Genomic DNA, 22,174 nt, shown 5'->3' on the forward strand with positions numbered 1-22,174 from the left:
AAAATGAAAAAAATGTGTATGGTAGAGGAGAGGACCCTTTCGTTGTCCTTCCTCTATAGAATTGGATAAAACTTAACTTTTAATAATATTCTATAGAAAATTTCACTGGAGGTGAACAAAAAAGAATAAACATAAAATCTAGATTGCCATTGTACCAAATAAGGTTCTAGATATGGCAGGTGAAAATTTTTGTGGTTGTTGTATAATTGTTGAAAATAAACAATATGTACAGGTCACAGAAAGGATCGGATTGTAAGATAAGCTTAAAAAAATGATATTGGATTGCCTGAAGGAAAAACGTCCCACAGCACCTAGTATTCCCTGGAGGTCTCCCATCCACGTACTGACCAGGCCATACCTGCTTAGCTTCCAAGATCGGACGTGTTCGGGCGCATTCAGGATAGTATGGCCGTGGGCCGATTGTATCAGGAATCACTGGTGATTTTTTGTGCTGATTAGAAAAATGGCCTAAGTATTCAGCTGGAAGGCTGTGAGATTGTGGGGGAAATGTTCTTAAATGTGATCTCCTGGAAAAAGAGGCCCACAGCACCTAGTATTCCCTGGCGGTCTCCCATCCATGTACTAACCAGGCCATACCTGCTTAGCTTCCAAGATCAGACGTGATCGGGCGTATTCAGGATAGTATGGCCGTGGGCCGTTTATTTCAAGAGATAAGTAAACAATTGTCAGGTTTAAGAGTATGTGTAAATGATAATTAACCAAAATTCCCTGGGATTGGTCCTGGGAAATTATGATTTGGAAGCAAAATCCAAAGTTATTAGTCCCACTGAAGGGTAAGGGGTGCTGCTAATGACCAGCAAAGTGATAATTAAATGATCCTGCAGCAAGATAATCTGAAAAAAAAATTTTTGTGTTAAACAAAAAAGGGGTTTGCTGCTGTACTGAAAGTACCTATCTAAAGGTTTTCTTGCTATAAATAGCAAATATTTATGATCAGATATGTTAAATTAATAACAGCTGAGAAAAACCATGTATTCCTGTGTTAACCAAGATTGTAATGGCTAACAAGGCAGTTGTTGATTAACTGCAAATAGGTTCAATCCTAAAGATAATCACAAAGCAGGCACTTAGATTATTGGTCCCAATAGAGGGGTCTAATGTGCTGTTAAGATGCCGGCACAGTATTTGTAGTAGTCACTACCTATTGAGTTTGTCTGCTGTAAATAGCCTGTGATCAGATAAATCTACAGAAGATTGATTAAATTGGCGCAGCAGAGAAAACAGTCTTTTTTGTCCATATATGAAGACTATAGAAGCTTATAGTACATGTCCTTGATCAACTAATTTAATAGATTCAATCCTGAATGAAAAGTACGGAGCAGACAGTAACGTTGCTAGACCCAAATTAAGGGTCTGAAGCGCTGTTTGAAAAACGGACACAATGTTAAATGTTAAATGTTACCACTTCCAGTGATGTAGATATCCTTGGAGAAAGGTGGCTGTAGTTTGATTAAAAATCGTGTCCGTGCCCCGTGTTCTGTGACCGTGCGGCCGCCCGTTCCGGAGAGGGCGAAGCCGCGATGACGTCACTGAATGGACGTCAGAATCCGACGTACGTTTCACCTGTGAGCTAGGCTTGTTCACGGAAGCCCTGTGCTCTCTGTCCGCCTGCTCTCCATATAAATAGGATGCACGGAGGAGTTGATTGTAATTGGATGTAATGCAGCTGAATTTATTGGGATCGTAAATAGGTTTAATTGGGGTAAAGGAAGGTTAGTACTCTGGAAGGAGTAATCATTATATTAAATAGCATACTGGAGCTGAGGTGTGGTGGACTAATTAGTCCGAGCAGACAAATTGGATGATTTTGTTATCCTAGAAACATATTGATAATTTTAAACTGTGCAATGTGACACATGAGCATGGATCTGAGCTATGATGTCAAAGTATTTTGCAAAGATTGATTGAACATTGGATTGTGAGAATGTAAGGGGTTAAATAATTGTTAAATAATGTGAAAAATGAACATTGGCATATACTTATGCATGAAGAATTAATGGAGAATGTGTATGAACTAATATATATGGAAACGATATATATTTTTTTAAGCTTATCTTACAATCCGATCCTTTCTGTGACCTGTACATATTGTTTATTTTCAACAATTATACAACAACCACAAAAATTTTCACCTGCCATATCTAGAACCTTATTTGGTACAATGGCAATCTAGATTTTATGTTTATTCTTTTTTGTTCACCTCCAGTGAAATTTTCTATAGAATATTATTAAAAGTTAAGTTTTATCCAATTCTATAGAGGAAGGACAACGAAAGGGTCCTCTCCTCTACCATACACATTTTTTTCATTTTTTTCATATTTTACCCAAAGAGTGCTTCCACACAAGGGTATTTTGTCTTTCTCTTGTTTTCTCATGTAGGCTAACTACAAAATCCATGGGAGCACCGCCAAAACTCAGTACTATTTATGATTTACAATAATAGTCAACATTTTGGTACCTTATAGATATCTTTCTTTTTATCTACAACCTTTATTTTTTAAGCTGGTGCAGATCCACAACCTCGTTTTCACAATTGCCCAAATTGTTCTCAGGCCTGCCTAACCCCTGTGGCACTGTAGACAGACGCCGGGATCTCCCCTCCATATTTGGTGGGATTGTCCCAAGATTTGCGAGTTCTGGGACACAGTTATTCAGATCACTAAGACTGTGGTGGGAGAGGGAGCATCTTCTGACTGTATCCTGGCTGAATTTGTTTCTACCTGGTTTGCTTGGTTGAATTGTAAAGGCTGAGTGTAGATGTGTCCCTTTACAGCCTTGCTGCATTGCGTATGATGCCATTAGCTTTCTACTGAATGCACGCTGCTGCTAATAGTCACAGCCTAGCATACCATAACATCGGAGGAGTGAACACTGCAAAGTTATAAAAGGACACATCTGTACCAATGTCAGCTGCTGAGACGTAATCCAGGGCAGTCCCGACAAACTATTCTTATACCTTCCTGTGGTCCTCAGAACCAGATTCTAGGCTCATATTGGCTTTATTCACATCTGATCATCACACATTACCCATCCCTTCCTCCCTCTCTTTGTTCACATTACATTCATGCAGATTTGACAGCAGCAATGGCCAGTAGTTGCCTAGTAGTGTAGCCCAGAGTCGGATTAAGGGGGGGGGGGGCTCCGGGGGTAAGTACCCCGGGCCCCCCAATCTAAAAGGGCCCCCCGCCGCCAGCCACAGATCGGATCTCTATTACAATACAGATCCGATCCGTAGCGCTGAGCTCCTCCCCGCTGTCTGACGTCACAGCCGCCGGCGCTGCAGAGCTCTGCTGGGCTGCTGAGAGACAGCTCAGCTGTCCAATGGAATGTGCCGCTGCAGCCTGCGGTTCGGTGACTGGCTGGAGCGCAGGCTGCAGGGATGAAAGAGGAAGGATTCCTAGCGTGCCCGTGCCGTTCACACAGCCACAGCGTGCGGAGGTGTCTGTGCTCGTCGTCAGAGAGAACTTAAAACTCTCATTCTCCTTACTGTGTGAGTTGACTTTTTCTGGCTGCATTTAATTTTTTGGGGTTATGGATCTGGGTCCCAAATAGTTTTTTTGGTTCTGGGTCCCAAATAAAGTGTGTGTGTGTGTGTGTGTGTATATATATATATATATATATATACATATATATATATAAATAGTATAAGTACAACCACACCATGAGGCTCCAACTGGGGCTATGTTGCAGAAAAAAACAGCATTCCTTAAATATCCAAACGTTTTTATGCCATTTCAAGCAATGAGACAAACTTTATAGTGCAAAATCAGCAGCTTGGAAACAGAATTCCATTAATGATACAAGTCTCACATGTCCTGAGTCATGCTGGGGGTATGGATCCAACCCAGCAGGGTCTCCCAACAGCCGTTTCGGCTACCGCCGTCTTCAGGGGAGTAATATATATATATATATATATATATATATCCACACACACTTTATTTGGGACCCAGAACCAAAAAATCAATTTGGGATTATTTATTATTTTATATATATTATATATAGGGTGTACCTCAATTGACTCTCCATTTTTAAAGATAAGCAGCTCTCTCTTATCCGATATTTAATTATTTATTGCTTTTTATTATATGTAATTTACCTAGTTTTTTTTTTAGCTATCTTTTACCTGGTATTATTTAACAGTATATATCCTCCGGCTTTTAACCCACCCTGATAGTAATTTTTTAGATTGTATAAATAAATTTATTGTTATTTTTTACGTATCCAGCAAGTCTCTTCATATTTATAACATATTTTATCAGACACTGTCGGTCGCTGATACCCTTATCCCCCCCCCTTAGCATACATACATATATATATATATATATATTTTATTTTATTTTATTTTTTTTTTTTTTTTATTATTATTTCTTTTATTCTTCTAATAGGTCACAATGCTTCGGTGCCGTCTGGTAGACTTTTTAAACAGAATCCATGGTATGCAAAGCAGCGGCACTCAGAGACTTGTATTTCACAACTACAACGTTTTGGGGAGTTCTATTCACCTTGACAAAGAGGCTAGAACGCCCCGAAACATTGGAGTTGTAGTTGTGAAATACACTTTATTCTTGATGAAAGTCTCTGAGTGCCGCTGCTTTGCATACCATGGATTCAATATATATCAGGGATTAGGCATACACGTGAAGCAGAATCCCTGATAAGCGGCCCTCAGAGATCCATTTCTCTGACGTCCTAGTGGATGCTGGGTACTCCGTAAGGACCATGGGGAATAGACGGGCTCCGCAGGAGACTGGGCACTCTAAAAGAAAGATTAGGTACTATCTGGTGTGCACTGGCTCCTCCCTCTATGCCCCTCCTCCAGACCTCAGTTAGAATCTGTGCCCGGCTCGAGCTGGTTGCACACTAGGGGCTCTCCTGAGCCTCTAGTAAAGAAAGTATTTATTAGGTTTTTTATTTTCAGTGAGATCTGCTGGCAACAGACTCACTGCTACGAGGGACTTAGGGGAGAGAAGCGAACCTACCTGCTTGCAGCTAGCTTGGGCTTCTAGGCTACTGGACACCATTAGCTCCAGAGGGATCGAACACAGGCCCAGCCTCGGTCGTCCGGTCCCGGAGCCGCGCCGCCGTCCCCCTTGCAGAGCCAGAAGCAAGAAGAACATCCTGGAAATCGGCGGCTGAAGACTCCGGTCTTCATTAAGGTAGCGCACAGCACTGCAGCTGTGCGCCATTGCTCCCTATGCACACCACATACTCCGGTCACTGATGGGTGCAGGGCGCTGGGGGGGGGGGGCGCCCTGGGCTGCAATTAGAGTACCTTAAATTGGCAAAACAACACATAATATAGTCTAATAAACTATATATGTGTAAAAATCCCCTGCCATAATATTAATAAAAGAGCGGGAGAAGCCCGACGAAAAAGGGGCGGGGCTATCTCCCTCAGCACACTGGCGCCATTTCCTCTTCACAGCTCCGCTGGAAGACAGCTCCCCAGGCTCTCCCCTGCAGTTTCCAGGCTCAAAGGGTAAAAAAGAGAGGGGGGGCACTAATTTAGGCGCAAAACTGTATTGTATAGCTGCTATAGGGAAAATCACTTTCTGTAATAGTGTAAATCCCTGTTTATATAGCGCTGTGGTGTGTGCTGGCATACTCTCTCTCTGTCTCCCCAAAGGACTTTGTGGGGTCCTGTCCTCAGTCAGAGCATTCCCTGTGTGTGTGCAGTGTGTCGGTACGGCTGTGTCGACATGTTTGATGAGGAGGCTTATGTGGAGGCGGAGCAGGTGCTGATAAATGTGATGTCACCCCCTGCGGGGTCGACACCAGAGTGGATGGATATGTGGAAGGTATTAACCGACAGTGTCAACTCCTTACATAAAAGGCTGGATGACGTAACAGCTGTGGGACAGCCGGCTTCTCAGCCAGTGCCTGCCCAGGAGTCTCAAAGGCCATCAGGGGCTCAAAAACGCCTGCTACCTCAGATGGCAGACACAGATGTCGACACGGAGTCTGACTCCAGTGTCGACGAGGATGAGACATATACACAATCCACAAGGGGCATCCGTTGCATGATTACGGCAATAAAAAATGTGTTGCACATTTCTGACATTAACCCAGGTACCACTAAAAAGGGTATTATGTTTGGGGAGAAAAAGCAGCCAGTGTTTTTTCCCCCATCAGATGAGTTGAATGAAGTGTGTGAAGAAGCGTGGGGTTCCCCCGATAAGAAACTGGTAATTTCTAAAAAGTTACTGATGGCGTACCCTTTCCCGCCAGAGGATAGGTCACGTTGGGAGATATCTCCTAGGGTGGATAAGGCGCTCACACGCTTGTCAAAAAAGGTGGCACTGCCATCTCAGGATACGGCGGCCTTGAAGGAGCCTGCTGATAGAAAGCAGGAGGCTATCCTGAAGTCTGTGTATACACACTCAGGTACTATACTGAGACCTGCAATTGCTTCAGCATGGATGTGTAGTGCTGCTGCAGCGTGGTCTGATACCCTGTCAGATAATATTGATACCCTCGACAGGGATACTATTTTGCTAACCATAGAGCATATTAAAGACGTCGTCTTATATATGAGGATGCACAGAGGGATATTTGCCGGCTGGCATCTAGAATTAATGCAATGTCCGTTTCTGCCAGGAGAGTATTATGGATCCGGCAGTGGACAGGTGATGCTGATTCTAAAAGGCACATGGAGGTTTTGCCTTATAAGGGTGAGGAATTGTTTGGGGATGGTCTCTCGGACCTCGTATCCACAGCAACAGCTGGGAAATCGACATTTTTACCTCAGGCTCCCTCACAACCTAAGAAAGCACCGTACTATCAGGTACAGTCCTTTCGGCCTCAGAAAGGCAAGCGGATCAAAGGTGCTTCCTTTCTGCCCAGAGGCAGGGGGAGAGGGAAAAAGCTGCACCAGACAGCCAGTTCCCAGGAACAAAAATCCTCCCCTGCTTCTACTACGTCCACCGCATGACGCTGGGGCTCCACAGACGGAGCCAGGTGCGGTGGGGGCGCGTCTCCGGAACTTCAGCGACCAGTGGGTTCGCTCACAGGTGGATATCTGGGTTCTACAAGTGGTATCTCAGGGATACAAGCTGGAATTCGAGGCATCTACCCCTCTCCGTTACCTCAAATCAGCCTTGCCAGCTACTCCCCAGGACAGGGAGGTAGTACTGGCGGCAATTCACAAGCTGTACCTCCAGCAGGTGATAATAAAAGTTCCCCTCCTTCAACAGGGACGGGGTTACTATTCCACAATGTTTGTTGTACCGAAACCAGACGGTTCGGTGAGACCCATTCTAAATTTGAAATCCTTGAACACTTATATAAGGAAGTTCAAGTTCAAAATGGAATCGCTCAGGGCGGTTATTGCAAGCCTGGAAGAGGGGGATTACATGGTATCACTGGACATCATGGATGCTTACCTACATGTCCCCATTTACCCACCTCACCAGGAGTACCTCAAGGTTGTGGTACAGAACTGCCATTACCAATTCCAGACGTTGCCGTTTGGTCTGTCCACGGCACCGAGGGTGTGTTCCAAGGTAATGGCCAAAATGATGATACTCCTTCGAAAGAAGGGAGTTATAATTAGAGATGAGCGGGTTCGGTTTCTTTGAATCCGAACCCGCACGAACTTCACTTTTTTTTCCACGGGTCCGAGCGACTCGGATCTTCCCGCCTTGCTCGGTTAACCCGAGCGCGCCCGAACGTCATCATGACGCTGTCGGATTCTCGCGAGGCTCGGATTCTATCGCGAGACTCGGATTCTATATAAGGAGCCGCGCGTCGCCGCCATTTTCACTCGTGCATTGAGATTGATAGGGAGAGGACGTGTCTGGCGTCCTCTCCATTAGAATAGAGATAGATAGATTAGATAGAGAGAGATTGTGCAGAGTCGCAGACAGAGTTAGTTTACCACAGTCAGTGACCAGTGCAGTTGCTAGTTAACTTTTATTTAATATAATATATCCGTTCACTTCTCTCTGCTATATCCGTTCTCTGCCTGAAAAAAAAAACGATACACAGCACAGTCAGTCACACAGTGTGACTCAGTCTGTGTGCACTCAGCTCAGCCCAGTGTGCTGCACAGTCATCAATGTATAAATTAAAAGCTTATAATTAATTGTGGGGGAGACTGGGGAGCACTGCAGGTTGTTAGCAGGAGCCAGGAGTACAATTATATTAATTAACAGTGCACACTTTTGCTGCAGGAGTGGTGACCAGTGCCTGACCACCAGTATAGTATTGTTGTATACTACTAATATCTCTTTAAATATCAACCAGTCTATATTAGCAGCAGACACAGTACAGTGCGGTAGTTCACGGCTGTGGCTACCTCTGTGTCGGCACACGGCAGGCAGTCCGTCCGACCAGAATTGTATTATTTATTATCATATACCTACCACCTAACCGTGGTTTTTTTTTCATTCTTTATACCGTCATAGTGTCATCCTAATTGTTACGAGTATACTACTATCTCTTTATCAACCAGTGTACAGTGCGGTAGTTCACGGCTGTGGCTACCTCTGTGTCGGCACACGGCAGGCAGTCCGTCCGACCAGAATTGTATTATTTATTATTATATACCTACCACCTAACCGTGGTTTTTTTTTCATTCTTTATACCGTCATAGTGTCATCCTAATTGTTACGAGTATACTACTATCTCTTTATCAACCAGTGTACAGTGCGGTAGTTCACGGCTGTGGCTACCTCTGTGTCGGCACACGGCAGGCAGTCCGTCCGACCAGAATTGTATTATTTATTATTATATACCTACCACCTAACCGTGGTTTTTTTTTCATTCTTTATACCGTCATAGTGTCATCCTAATTGTTACGAGTATACTACTATCTCTTTATCAACCAGTGTACAGTGCGGTAGTTCACGGCTGTGGCTACCTCTGTGTCGGCACACGGCAGGCAGTCCGTCCGACCAGAATTGTATTATTTATTATTATATACCTACCACCTAACCGTGGTTTTTTTTTCATTCTTTATACCGTCATAGTGTCATCCTAATTGTTACGAGTATACTACTATCTCTTTATCAACCAGTGTACAGTGCGGTAGTTCACGGCTGTGGCTACCTCTGTGTCGGCAGTCGGCAGGCAGTCCGTCCATCCATAATTGTATTATTATTATAATATATACCACCTAACCGTGGTTTTTTTTTCATTCTTTATACCGTCATAGTGTCATACTAGTTGTTACGAGTATACTACTATCTCTTTATCAACCAGTGTACAGTGCGGTAGTTCACGGCTGTGGCTACCTCTGTGTCGGCAGTTGGCAGGCAGTCCGTCCATCCATAATTGTATTATTATTATAATATATACCACCTAACTGTGGTTTTTTTTTCATTCTTTATACCGTCGTCATAGTGTCATACTAGTTGTTACGAGTATACTACTATCTCTTTATCAACCAGTGTACAGTGCGGTAGTTCACGGCTGTGGCTACCTCTGTGTCGGCAGTCGGCAGGCAGTCCGTCCATCCATAATTGTATTATTATTATAATATATACCACCTAACCGTGGTTTTTTTTTCATTCTTTATACCGTCGTCATAGTGTCATACTAGTTGTTACGAGTATACTACTATCTCTTTATCAACCAGTGTACAGTGCGGTAGTTCACGGCTGTGGCTACCTCTGTGTCGGCACTCGGCAGCCCGTCCATAATTGTATATACCACCTAACCGTGGTTTTTTTTTCTTTCTTTATACATACATACTAGTTACGAGTATACTATCTCTTTATCAACCAGTCTATATATTAGCAGCAGACACAGTACAGTGCGGTAGTTCACGGCTGTGGCTACCTCTGTGTCGGCACTCGGCAGCCCGTCCATAATTGTATACTAGTATCCAATCCATCCATCTCCATTGTTTACCTGAGGTGCCTTTTAGTTGTGCCTATTAAAATATGGAGAACAAAAATGTTGAGGTTCCAAAATTAGGGAAAGATCAAGATCCACTTCCACCTCGTGCTGAAGCTGCTGCCACTAGTCATGGCCGAGACGATGAAATGCCAGCAACGTCGTCTGCCAAGGCCGATGCCCAATGTCATAGTACAGAGCATGTCAAATCCAAAACACCAAATATCAGTAAAAAGCCTCTTTTTTTCTTTGCGTCATGTGCTGTTTGGGGAGGGTTTTTTGGAAGGGACATCCTGCGTGACACTGCAGTGCCACTCCTAGATGGGCCCGGTGTTTGTGTCGGCCACTAGGGTCGCTAATCTTACTCACACAGCTACCTCATTGCGCCTCTTTTTTTCTTTGCGTCATGTGCTGTTTGGGGAGGGTTTTTTGGAAGGGCCATCCTGCGTGACACTGCAGTGCCACTCCTAGATGGGCCCGGTGTTTGTGTCGGCCACTAGGGTCGCTAATCTTACTCACACAGCTACCTCATTGCGCCTCTTTTTTTCTTTGCGTCATGTGCTGTTTGGGGAGGGTTTTTTGGAAGGGACATCCTGCGTGACACTGCAGTGCCACTCCTAGATGGGCCCGGTGTTTGTGTCGGCCACTAGGGTCGCTAATCTTACTCACACAGCTACCTCATTGCGCCTCTTTTTTTCTTTGCGTCATGTGCTGTTTGGGGAGGGTTTTTTGGAAGGGCCATCCTGCGTGACACTGCAGTGCCACTCCTAGATGGGCCCGGTGTTTGTGTCGGCCACTAGGGTCGCTAATCTTACTCACACAGCTACCTCATTGCGCCTCTTTTTTTCTTTGCGTCATGTGCTGTTTGGGGAGGGTTTTTTGGAAGGGACATCCTGCGTGACACTGCAGTGCCACTCCTAGATGGGCCCGGTGTTTGTGTCGGCCACTAGGGTCGCTTATCTTACTCACACAGCGACCTCGGTGCAAATTTTAGGACTAAAAATAATATTGTGAGGTGTGAGGTATTCAGAATAGACTGAAAATGAGTGTAAATTATGGTTTTTGAGGTTAATAATACTTTGGGATCAAAATGACCCCCAAATTCTATGATTTAAGCTGTTTTTTAGTGTTTTTGGAAAAAAACACCCGAATCCAAAACACACCCGAATCCGACAAAAAAAATTCGGTGAGGTTTTGCCAAAACGCGTTCGAACCCAAAACACGGCCGCGGAACCGAACCCAAAACCAAAACACAAAACCCGAAAAATTTCAGGCGCTCATCTCTAGTTATAATTATCCCGTACTTGGACGATCTCCTTATAAAGGTGAGGTCCAAGGAGCAGTCGTTGATCGGAGTAGCACTATCTCAGGATGTGCTACAACAGCACGGCTGGATTCTGAATATCCCAAAGTCGCAGCTGGTTCCTACGACGCGTCTGCTGATATTGGGCATGTTTCTGGACACAGAACAGAAGAAGGTGTTTCTTCCGGAGGAGAAGGCCAAGGAGTTGTCATCTCTGGTCAGAGACCTCCTGAAACCAAAACAGGTGTCGGTGCATCATTGCACGCGAGTCCTGGAAAAGATGGTAGCTTCTTACGAAGCAATTCCCTTCGACAGGTTCCATGCAAGGAATTTTCAGTGGGACCTGTTAGACAAGTGAGGATCGCATCTTCAGATGCATCGGCTGATCACCCTGTCCCCGAGGGCCAGGGTGTCTCTGCTGTGGTGGCTGCAGAGTGCTCATCTTCTCGAGGGCCGCGAATTCGGCATTCAGGACTGGGTCCTGGTGACCACGGATGCAAGCCTCCGAGGTTGGGGAGCAGTCACTCAGGGAAGAAATTTCCAAGGACAATGGTCGAGTCAGGAGACTTCCCTACACATAAATATTCTGTACCTAAGGGCCATTTACAATGCCCTAAGGCAAGCAGAACCCCTGCTTCAAAACCAGCTGGTGCTGATTCAGTCAGACAACATCACGGCTGTCGTCCATGTAAACCGACAAGGCGGCACAAGAAGCAGGATGGCGTTGGCAGAAGCCACAAGGATTCTCCGATGGGCGGAGTATCACGTGCTAACACTGTCAGCAGTGTTCATTCCGGGTGTGGAAAACTAGGAAGCAGACTTCCTCAGCAGGCACGGCCTCCACCCGGGAGAGTGGGGACTTCATCCAGAAGTCTTCACGCAGATTGTGAACCGTTGGGAACGGCCACAGGTGGACATGATGGCGTCCCGCCTCAACAAAAAAGCTAAAAATGTATTGCGCCAGGTCAAGGGACCCTCAGGCGATAGCTGTGGACGCACTAGTGACACCGTGGGTGTACCAGTCGGTTGATGTGTTCCCTCCTCTTCCTCTCATACCCAAGGTACTGAGGATAGTAAGTAAAAGAGGAGTAAGAACTATACTCGTAGTTCCGGATTGGCCAAGAAGAACTTGGTACCCAGAACTACAAGAAATGATCTCGGAGGACCCATGGCCTCTGTCTCTCAGACAGGACCTGTTACTGCAGGGGCCCTGTCTGTTCCAAGACTTACCGCGGCTGCGTTTGAAGGCTTGGCGGTTGAACGCCAGATCCTAACGGAAAAGGGCGTTCCAGATGAAGTGATTCCTACGCTGTTAAAGGCTAGGAAAGACGCTGCCTGAAGTTCAGTCGTTGTTAAGGGAGTGCTGCATATTCAGCCCCTTTTTGTGCCTCCAGTGGCACCTTGGGATCTCAACGTAGTGTTGGATTTCCTAAAATCACATTGTGTTGAGCCACTTCAAAACGTGGAGTTGAAGTATCTAACGTGGAAAGTGGTCATATAAATATTTGGCCTTGGCTTCGGCTAGGCGTGTGTCAGAATTGGCGGCTTTGTCATGTGAAAGCCCTTATCTGATCTTCCATATGGACAGGGCTGAATTGAGGACTCGTCCCCAATTTCTCCCTAAGGTGGTATCAGCGTTTCATTTGAACCAACCTATTGTGGTGCCTGCGGCTACTCGGGACTTGGAGGCCTCCAAGTTGCTGGATGTAGTCCGGGCCCTGAAAATCTATGTTTCCAGGACGGCTAGAGTCAGAAATACTGACTCGCTGTTATCCTGCATGCACCCAACAAGCTGGGTGCTCCTGCTTCTAAGCAGTCTATTGCTCGCTGGATCTGTAGCACGATTCAACTTGCACATTCTGCGGCTGGACTGCCGCATCCTAAATCAGTAAAAGCCCATTCCACGTGGAAGGGGGCTCTTCTTGGGCGGCTGCCCAAGGGGTCTCGGCATTACAACTTTGCCGAGCTGCTACCTGGTCGGGGTCAAACACGTTTGCAAAATTCTACAAGTTTGATACCCTGGCTGAGGTGGACCTTGAGTTAGCTCATGCGGTGTGCAGAGTCATCCGCACTCTCCCGCCCGTTTGGGAGCTTTGGTATAATCCCCATGGTCCTTACGGAGTACCCAGCATCCACTAGGACGTCAGAGAAAATAAGAATTTACTCACCGGTAATTCTATTTCTCGTAGTCCGTAGTGGATGCTGGGAGCCCGTCCCAAGTGCGGACTCTCTGCAATACGTGTATATAGTTATTGCTTAACTAAAGGGTTTTGTTATGAGCCATCTGTTATTGAGGCTTATTTGTTGTTCATACTGTTAACTGGGTATAGTAATCACAAGTTGTACGGTGTGATTGGTGTGGCTGGTATGAGTCTTACCCTGGATTCCAAATCCTTTCCTTGTAGTGTCAGCTCTTCCGGGCACAGTTTCCCTAACTGAGGTCTGGAGGAGGGGCATAGAGGGAGGAGCCAGTGCACACCAGATAGTACCTACTCTTTCTTTTAGAGTGCCCAGTCTCCTGCGGAGCCCGTCTATTTCCCATGGTCCTTACGGAGTACCCAGCATCCACTACGGACTACAAGAAATAGAATTACCGGTGAGTAAATTCTTATTTTTTTGCTTGATAACGCATGGGTCCGGGAACTATGCAAAGTATCGCCTGCAATTGGATACCGGCAATAGTCTTTTCAGCCAGTTCATGGGCACAATTCAAGATCTTCATAATTTAAGACAATGGGGGCGGGATGTACTATAAATCATCGCCGCCCATCGCCAACTACCGCAGCGATACTAATCGCATATGTACTAACATATGCGATTAGTATCGCAATGCGGTATAGGAGTTCCCCCGCGATGATGTCTGCGGGGGTCAGCGGAGGTCTCCGTCACCTCCCAGACCCGGGAGGTGACGTGCGCAGGGAGTCCCTGGGCTCCTCCTCCTCCCCCTGCAGCCGAAAGGAGACAAGGCTGTGCTGCGAAGGAGGAGGGGGGCTGCACCAGCAGCCTCTCAGGTATGCCGGGGAAAAGGGGGGGTCGTCGTGAGCGGCGCGGGGTGGCGGCGGGATCCGGCGGCGGCGGTAAGAGTCCCATAGGCTTTTATAGGGTATCGCCAGAAAAATATGGCGATAGCCTATGGTGCGAAAACGCGGCGGTCGGGGGTTAGTACATATGAAAATGCGGTAAAACGGGGGTTTTAGCGCATTTTCCCTTTAGTACCGTATATCCCGCCCTGGGGGAGATGTACTAAGCCTTGAAAGGGTGGTAGATTTCACGTGATGGCGCGCCAGACAATCATCTCCTAACTGTCATGTCACAGGCTGTGTTTGAAAAATGACAGTTGGGAGCTGGTTGGCTGGTGCTTTGTCATCGTACAATTTATCACTTTTCAAGGCTTAGTACATCTGGCCCAATAGGAGTACTTGATTGAAAAGAGAGGTTCAAGATTTGCCCAGCAGTAAAACTAGACCAGTATATGTAGAGATCTTTGCTTGTAACTGGCAGAGCCGGCCATAGGCATAGGCAAACTAGGCAATTGCCTAGGGCATTTGATATGCCTAGGGGCATTATCAGCTTCTGCTGATTAAAATGATATGCGGCATGCCTATATTCTGTGTGTAGCATTTCATATGCAGATACAGCCAGTCTCACACAGTATATAGGCATGCTGCATATCAGTTTAATCAGTAGAAGCTGCTTGTGCATCCTAGCCACATAGCAATGCAAATAAGATGCATTTTCATTAAAAAAAAGGTGCCCTACGTTAGCATTGAGGCAAGATTTGTGAGGACACATATGTATCCAAGCAGAGGCAGAGGTCACAGTGTTAGTGGAAGTGTGAGTGCTGTGTGCATGTGAGTGGGTTGGTTGTGCAGTAGTGTTCGGAATATGTGTAAGGAGCATTATGTGTGTCATGTAAAAATGCATTAATAATGTGCAACATATGTGTAAAGGGCCACTATGTGTGTCATTATGTGTATAAGGGCATTAATAATGTGCGGCATATGTGTAACAGGGTACTACTGTATGTGTGTCATTATGTGTATAGGGGCACTACTAATGTGCAGCAAATGTGTAGGGGGCACTATGTGTGTCATTATGTGTATAAGGGCATTAATAATGCAAGAAGATTACGCTTTTTGGGCTGTGCGTCCAATGTGCGAACTGTTCCTATTTAAAATATAGGGGGTACAAGGACTGCTATGGGTGGGGGGGGGGTGATGGTGCTGGGAAAGACGTGCAAGGTCAGAGGCAGAACCACCGGTGGTGCTAGGGGACACCTGCCAAAATCTTGCCTAGGGCATCATATCAGTTAGGGCCGGCTCTGGTAACTGGGAATATTGGCCCCCATTCCGAGTTGTTCGCTCGCTAGCTGCTTTTAGCAGCATTGCACACGCTAGGTCGCCGCCCTCTGGGAGTGTATCTTAGTTTAGCAGAATTGCGAACGAAAGATTAGCAGTTCTGCTATTAAATATTTCCCTGCAGTTTCTGAGTAGCTCCAGGCCCCATTTCTAGATTGCGTTCACCTCAGTCCGTTTAGTTCCTGGTTTGACGTCACAAACACACCCTGCGTTCGGCCAGCCACTCCCCCATTTCCCCAGCCACTCCTGCGTTTTTGCCTGACACGCCTGCGTTTTTTAGCACACTCCCGGAAAACGCTCAGGTTCCGCCCAGAAACACCCACTTCCTGTCAATCACTCACCGATCAGCAGAGCGACTGAAAAGCGTCGCTCGGCCCTGTGTAAAATTGCATAGTTTTGTGTGAAATTACTTAGCGCGTGCGCCCTGCGGCCCATAAGCATGCGCATAACTGCCGGTTTTTAGCCTGATCGCAATTCTGCTAAAAACGGCAGCGAGCGAACAACTCGGAATGACCACCATTGTGTATTCAATGGAACGTTGGCATTCTTAGTCCATTACACAGTCTTTTTGTGTTCAGTTAAGCGTGTGAGTAAACAAAGCTTTAAAAACACTCTGATAGCCTAATAGTATGTGAACTAGCTACTTGGTAAAGTTACTAGCTACTTGATGAACAGTGATATGTCCAATTTTATCAGTCTGGTTAAATCTGACTATTGGGTCACCACATCAATTGGTCCCAAAATGTATGTGCAATCTTTATTAGTAGGTGTTTAATTATCTAACAGTAGATTTAGGGTGATATACTGTATGAAGTGGTTCGTATTGGGGATGTGATTTGAATTTATTGGGACTAGAGACTTCACATAAAGCTAGCCCCGTCACATGCATCTTTATGTGGTCGACACAACTAAACTGCCCACAGACTGTCCACAGTATGTATGGAGGAATGTTTAGCATTATTGCCTCACAGCACTGATGTTGTGGTATCGATTCCCACCACTACCCTAACTGTGTGGAGTTTGTATATTCTCCATGTGCTTGTGTGGGTTTCCGCCGTGTACTCTGGTTTGCTTTCACAATCCAAAAATATACTGGTAGGTTAATTGGATCCCCCCAAAAATTAACCATAGCATGTAGGTGTGTGTGTACATGGGCAGACTAGATGGGCCAAGTGGTTCTTTTCTGCCGTCAAATTCTATGTTCCTATGTTTTATATATATATATATGTATATATATATATATATATATATAAAATCCAAACTGCCCAATACTGTCCTAGTTCAAATGACACAGTGTGTATCATACACTGTATATATATGTTTGTATTATGGTTTTCATTTTAGACCTGAGGGCCCCCCTGCCTTAAGTACCCCAGGCCCCCCGAAGTCTTAATCCAGCTCTGGTGTAGCCTGTACACTATTTAGACATATTTTGTACAATTTCAGTGACACAATATCTGCTGTTTTGTGCCCTTTAGCGCCAACAAAGAGAACATCAACCAGGGTATACAATTGGTATTCCTGTAAATAAAAAAGAAAACCTGTATAACTTGTTTCCAGTGTGGCATTTCACACTACTTAAACACTCCATGCAACAAAGAAGAATATGTGTTACTTCTTCTTAACTGAAGTAGATAAACAAAGAGAAAAGTGCTTATTTCAAGCATGAAGTGTAGCTACCAACTGTACCTTATTTCTGCATACCTCCCAACTGTCCCGATTTCCGCGGTACAGTCCCGTTTTTTGGGGACTGTCCCGCTGTCCCACCCGTGGGCCGCAGTGTCCCACGGTGGGGTGGAGGGCAGTTGGGAGTCTCTGTGTCTCGCTGCCCTGCTTAGCAGGGCAGCGGTGAATAGACGCTGTGCGCATGCTCACAGCGTCTATTCACTGGATTCAAAGGGAGAGGGGGCATGCCAGCGGCTCACAGAGTGCTGGGCATGCCCCCTCAGTGACGAAAACGGGGCGTGGCTCGCGACCGCGGGTCCTCCCGCGAAGTCATGCCCCCTTTTCTTAGGTCACGCCCCTTTTTCGCCGCGCGTGTGTCCCTCTTTAGGAAACTGTAAAGTTGGGAGGTATGTTTCTGGGGACTGTCCAAGTTTCTCCGGAAATTAATGTAACTGTTCTCTTCTTATTTTTGGGATCTCACACTTGTGATTATTATGCTGCCGGAATAGGAAAAAATGTGTTTACAACTAACAATGTAATCCTTGGGGAAGGTATGCTAATGCAATCACTTTACTGTTACACATCACAGGGATGCGCTCCTCGCGGAGCTCCTGTCGCTACATGTGTTCTTTAATACATGCCAGCGGTATATCATTTCTTATTACTGCAAATAGTTGTGTTAAGAAATGATAGCTATCGGGCAAAACCCTGTAAATCAGGGGTGGCTAAACTTTTGGAGTCGGTGATCTACTTTGAAAGCTGAAAAGCTTTTGTGATCTCCCTAGGATGGATAATTGCGCGTATCCAAAATAGGGCGTGGCATAACAAAAGGGGGCGTGTCATAACCAAAAGGGGGCGTAGCCTTGATGCACAGGGTGTAATGACTGTCTCGCACAAAATCACACATTGGTTTCCACAGGTAAAAACCTCAAACACATATGCCCCCACAGTGCCACATATGCCCCCACAGTGCCACATATGCATCCCACAGTTCCAGATAAACACATGCCCCCACAGTGGCATGTGCCCACAGTGCCAGATATGCCCCCATAGTGCCAGATACACATATGCTCCAACAGTGCCATGTGCCCACAGTGCCAGACATGCCCCCACAGTGCCACATATGCCTCCACTGTGCCAGACATGCCCCCACAGTGCCAGACATGCCCCCACAGTGCCACATATGCCCCCACAGTGCTAAATATGCCCCCACAGTGCCATGTGCCCACACTAACATTAATACTTACTGCTGCTCCTCAAATCACGTTCCCAATCGTGCATTGGGGGTCATTCCGAGTTGATCGCTAGCTGCCGTTGTTCGCAGCATAGCGATCAGGCTAAAAATCTGCATTTCTGCGCATGCGTACGGGCCACAGTGCACACGCGCGATCAGTGGCGTAACTACTGCCCCCGCAGTCCTCGCGGTGGCTTGGGGGCGAGGGGCTGCGGGGGCGCCACTGATTTAGAACAGATTGACATGCGGACGAGCGTCCGCATGTCAATCTGCGGTCTCCTCTCCCTCCCTGCTGTGTTGGAGGGACACGGAACGCACATCGCGCGTCTCTCCTGTGTCCCTCCCTGGCTCTCCCCCGGCCGGTCTAAGGAAGTGCCGTTCGTGAGCTCTGATTGGCTCACGAACCGGCACTTCCTTTAATTAGACCAGCGGGGGAGAGCCAGGAGGGACACAGGAGAGACGCGCGATGCGCTCCGTGTCCCTCCAACACATGGTGGGGGGGGAGCAGGCACTTGGGGCATATACCTGGCACTGTGGGGGCAGATCTGGCACTGGGGGCATATACCTGGCACTGTGGGGGAATATTTGGCACTGGGGGGAGCAGGCACTGAGGGGGCATATGTGGCACTGTGGGGGAATATTTGACACTGGGGGGAGCAGGCACTGAGGGGGCATATGTGGCACTGGGGGGGGGGTATATGTGGCACTGGGGGCATGTACCTGGCACTGTGGGGGAATATCTGGCACTAGGGGCATATACCTGGCACTGTGGGGGAATATCTGGCACTGGGGGCATATGTGGCACTGGGAGCATGGCCCTAGCAACAAGCACTACCCCCTAGCAACGAGCATGACACCCAGTGCATGAAACCCCTGGCAACGAGCATGACACCCTGAGCATGAAAACCCCTGGCACCGTGCATGGAACCAAGAGCATGAAACCCCTGGCAACGAGCAGGTAATTTAAAAGTAATTAGAAGCCTTACTGTAGAACTTAATGTGTAATGGGCATTATGGTGTGTGGCATAATGTATCACGGACATTGCGGTGTGTGTCATAATGTATCAGGCATTACGGTGTGTTGTATACTATATCACGGGCATTGTGGTATGTGGTATAATGTCTCAGGATCATTGTGGTGTGTGTCATACTGTGTCACAGACATTGTATGTGCTATAATGTATCAGGGGCATTGCAGTGTGTAGCATAATGTATAACGGGCATTGCGATTCCTGTCATAATGTGTCACAGGCATTACGGTGTGTGGCATAATGTGTCTGGGGCATTACAGTGTGTGCATATTGTGTCATGTGCATTATTGTGTGTGGAATAATGTCTAAGGGCCATTGCAGTATGTGGAATAATGTATACTGGGCATTACTATAAGGAGGAAAAATGACAAATAATGTAAGGGGCATGAATCAGGATTTTTTTTCTTTCCTGTGGTGCCCAACGTCTGGGCGTGCAGGTTGCAAAACTGGGGTATAAGGTAGTCTTTTCCTGCAATGCCACGCCCTCCACGCAAAGCCACACACCCTTTTTGCCGTCGCGCGCCTGCGGCGCGCGCATTTTTCTACCTTTGATAGTGCCAATTACGGGGGGTATGGGGGGGGGGGGCGCCGAAGGATTTTTTGGCTTGGGGGAGAAAAATTTCTAGTTACGCCACTGCGCGCGATGTACTTTCACAAAAAACGATGCAGTTTCACACAAGGTCGAGCAACGCTTTTCAGTCGCTCTGCTGATCGGTGAGTGATTGACAGGAAGTGGTTGTTTCTGGGTGGTAACTAACCGTTTTCCGGGAGTGTGCTAAAAAACGCAGGCATGTCAGCTAAAACGCAGGCGTGCCTGGGGAAACGGGGGAGTGGCTGGCCGAACGCAGAGCGTGTTTGTGATGTCAAAGCAGGAACTAAACAGACTGAAGTGATTGCAAGGAAGGAGTAGGTCTGCAGCTACTCTGAAACTGCTTGAAAAAATTTCAGCACTGTTCTGCTAACCTTTCGGTCACACTTCTGCTAAGCTAAGATACACTCCCAGAGGGCGGCAGCCTAGCGTTTGCACTGCTGCTAAAAGCAGCTTGCGAGCGATCAACTCGGAATGAGGGCCATTGTGCGGGTGCGCGGCTGACATGACATCACCCACGCAATGCATAATTGGGAACACTGGCAGAGGCGGCAAGTCACACTTGGATCGCGATCTACATTTTGGCGGCCTCTGCTGTAAATTATTTTTGTTCTAAATAGAATAATAGTTGTATTTGTATTCATTTGTGAACTATTTATATATTATATATATATATATATATATATATATATATCAAGAGGCCCAAAGCATGCACTCTCTGATGGTTAGCCAAGCCTCTGTGGCAGATGGCTACGCGCACTCTGGAGACTGGCCACAACTCTATCTAAACAATGGACCCTACTACTACATTCACCCGGTAGACCCCTCATGTCCCAGGCCGACACTGTTATTTTCAGCTATTGCTATTTGCCATCTTCATTATAGCAGTGGCTATAGTTACCACATGGTACCCCAGTTCCTTTATAAGCCAGGGAATAGCAAGGATAAAAAAGAACAATTTCTAAGATACAGTAGGCACCTTTATTACACACATGCTAAACATACATATAGACCGTAACCACACTATGGGCCTAACTCATGTTGGAACGCACATGCTTTAGCATGTGTAAATTTCTAGGCCAGAGGTGGCCAACCAGTCAGAAGCAAAGAGCCGAAGAATATCTATAGTCAAGCCAAAGAGCGGGTATCATGCCAACGCCAAAAGCGCATGTGCCCAAAAATTGGGCGTGGCCTGACTGCCACAAGGCCATGCCCCTTTTTGTGTGCCCACCCTCAGTATGACGTTCGTAGGAGCATGACCATGTGTCACACCCCCATTTTTAGTTACACTGGGGGCGAGAAACACTGAAACATTCTACACATTACGGCAAGCAGAGTCCCCATTTTACATATTACAGCAGGCAGAGTCCCCATTTTACACATTACGACAGGCAGAGTCCCCATTTTACACATTATGGCAGGCAGAGTCCCCATTTTACACATTACAACAGGCAGAGTCCCCATTTTACACATTACGGCAGGCAGAGTCCCCATTTTACACATTACGGCAGGCAGAGTCCCCATTTTACACATTACGACAGGCAGAGTCCCCATTTTACACATTACGGCAGGCAAGAGTCTCCATTTTACACATTTTGGCAGGCAGAGTTCCCATTTTACACATTGCGGCAGGCAAGAGTCCCCGTTTTACACATTGCGGCAGGTAGAGTCCCCATTTACACATTATGGCAGGCAGAGTCCCCATTTTACACATTACGGCAGGCAAGAGTCTCCATTTTACACATTTTGGCAGGCAGAGTTCCCATTTTACACATTGCGGCAGGCAAGAGTCCCCGTTTTACACATTGCGGCAGGTAGAGTCCCCATTTACACATTATGGCAGGCAGAGTCCCCATTTTACACATTACGGCAGGCAAGAGTCCCCATTTTACACATTATAGCAGGCAAGAGTCCCCTTTTACAGGGAGAGAGAGAGTGTGTGTGTGTTATACTTACGTTTGCAGCAGCACCCACCGGCCAGCTGTCCTCATTTTACACATTATGGCAGGAAAGAGTCCCCATTTTACACATTTTAGCAGGCAAGAGTCCCCATTTTACACATTATAGCAGGCAGAGTCCCCATTTTACACATTATAGCAGGCAGAGTCCCCATTTTACACATTATGGCAGGCAAGA

General features: G+C 46.5%; 2 pseudogenes; both read right to left on the reverse strand.

Annotated features, from left to right (window-relative positions):
• Positions 1-299: 299 nt before the first annotated feature.
• On the reverse strand, positions 300-417 carry LOC134937463 (5S ribosomal RNA; annotated as a pseudogene).
• Positions 418-538: 121 nt separating this feature from the next.
• LOC134958547 (5S ribosomal RNA) lies at positions 539-656 on the reverse strand (annotated as a pseudogene).
• Between the last annotated feature and the right edge of the window lie 21,518 nt (positions 657-22,174).

Source organism: Pseudophryne corroboree, chromosome 1, assembly GCF_028390025.1.
Source record: "Pseudophryne corroboree isolate aPseCor3 chromosome 1, aPseCor3.hap2, whole genome shotgun sequence".
Lineage (NCBI taxonomy): Eukaryota > Metazoa > Chordata > Amphibia > Anura > Myobatrachidae > Pseudophryne > Pseudophryne corroboree.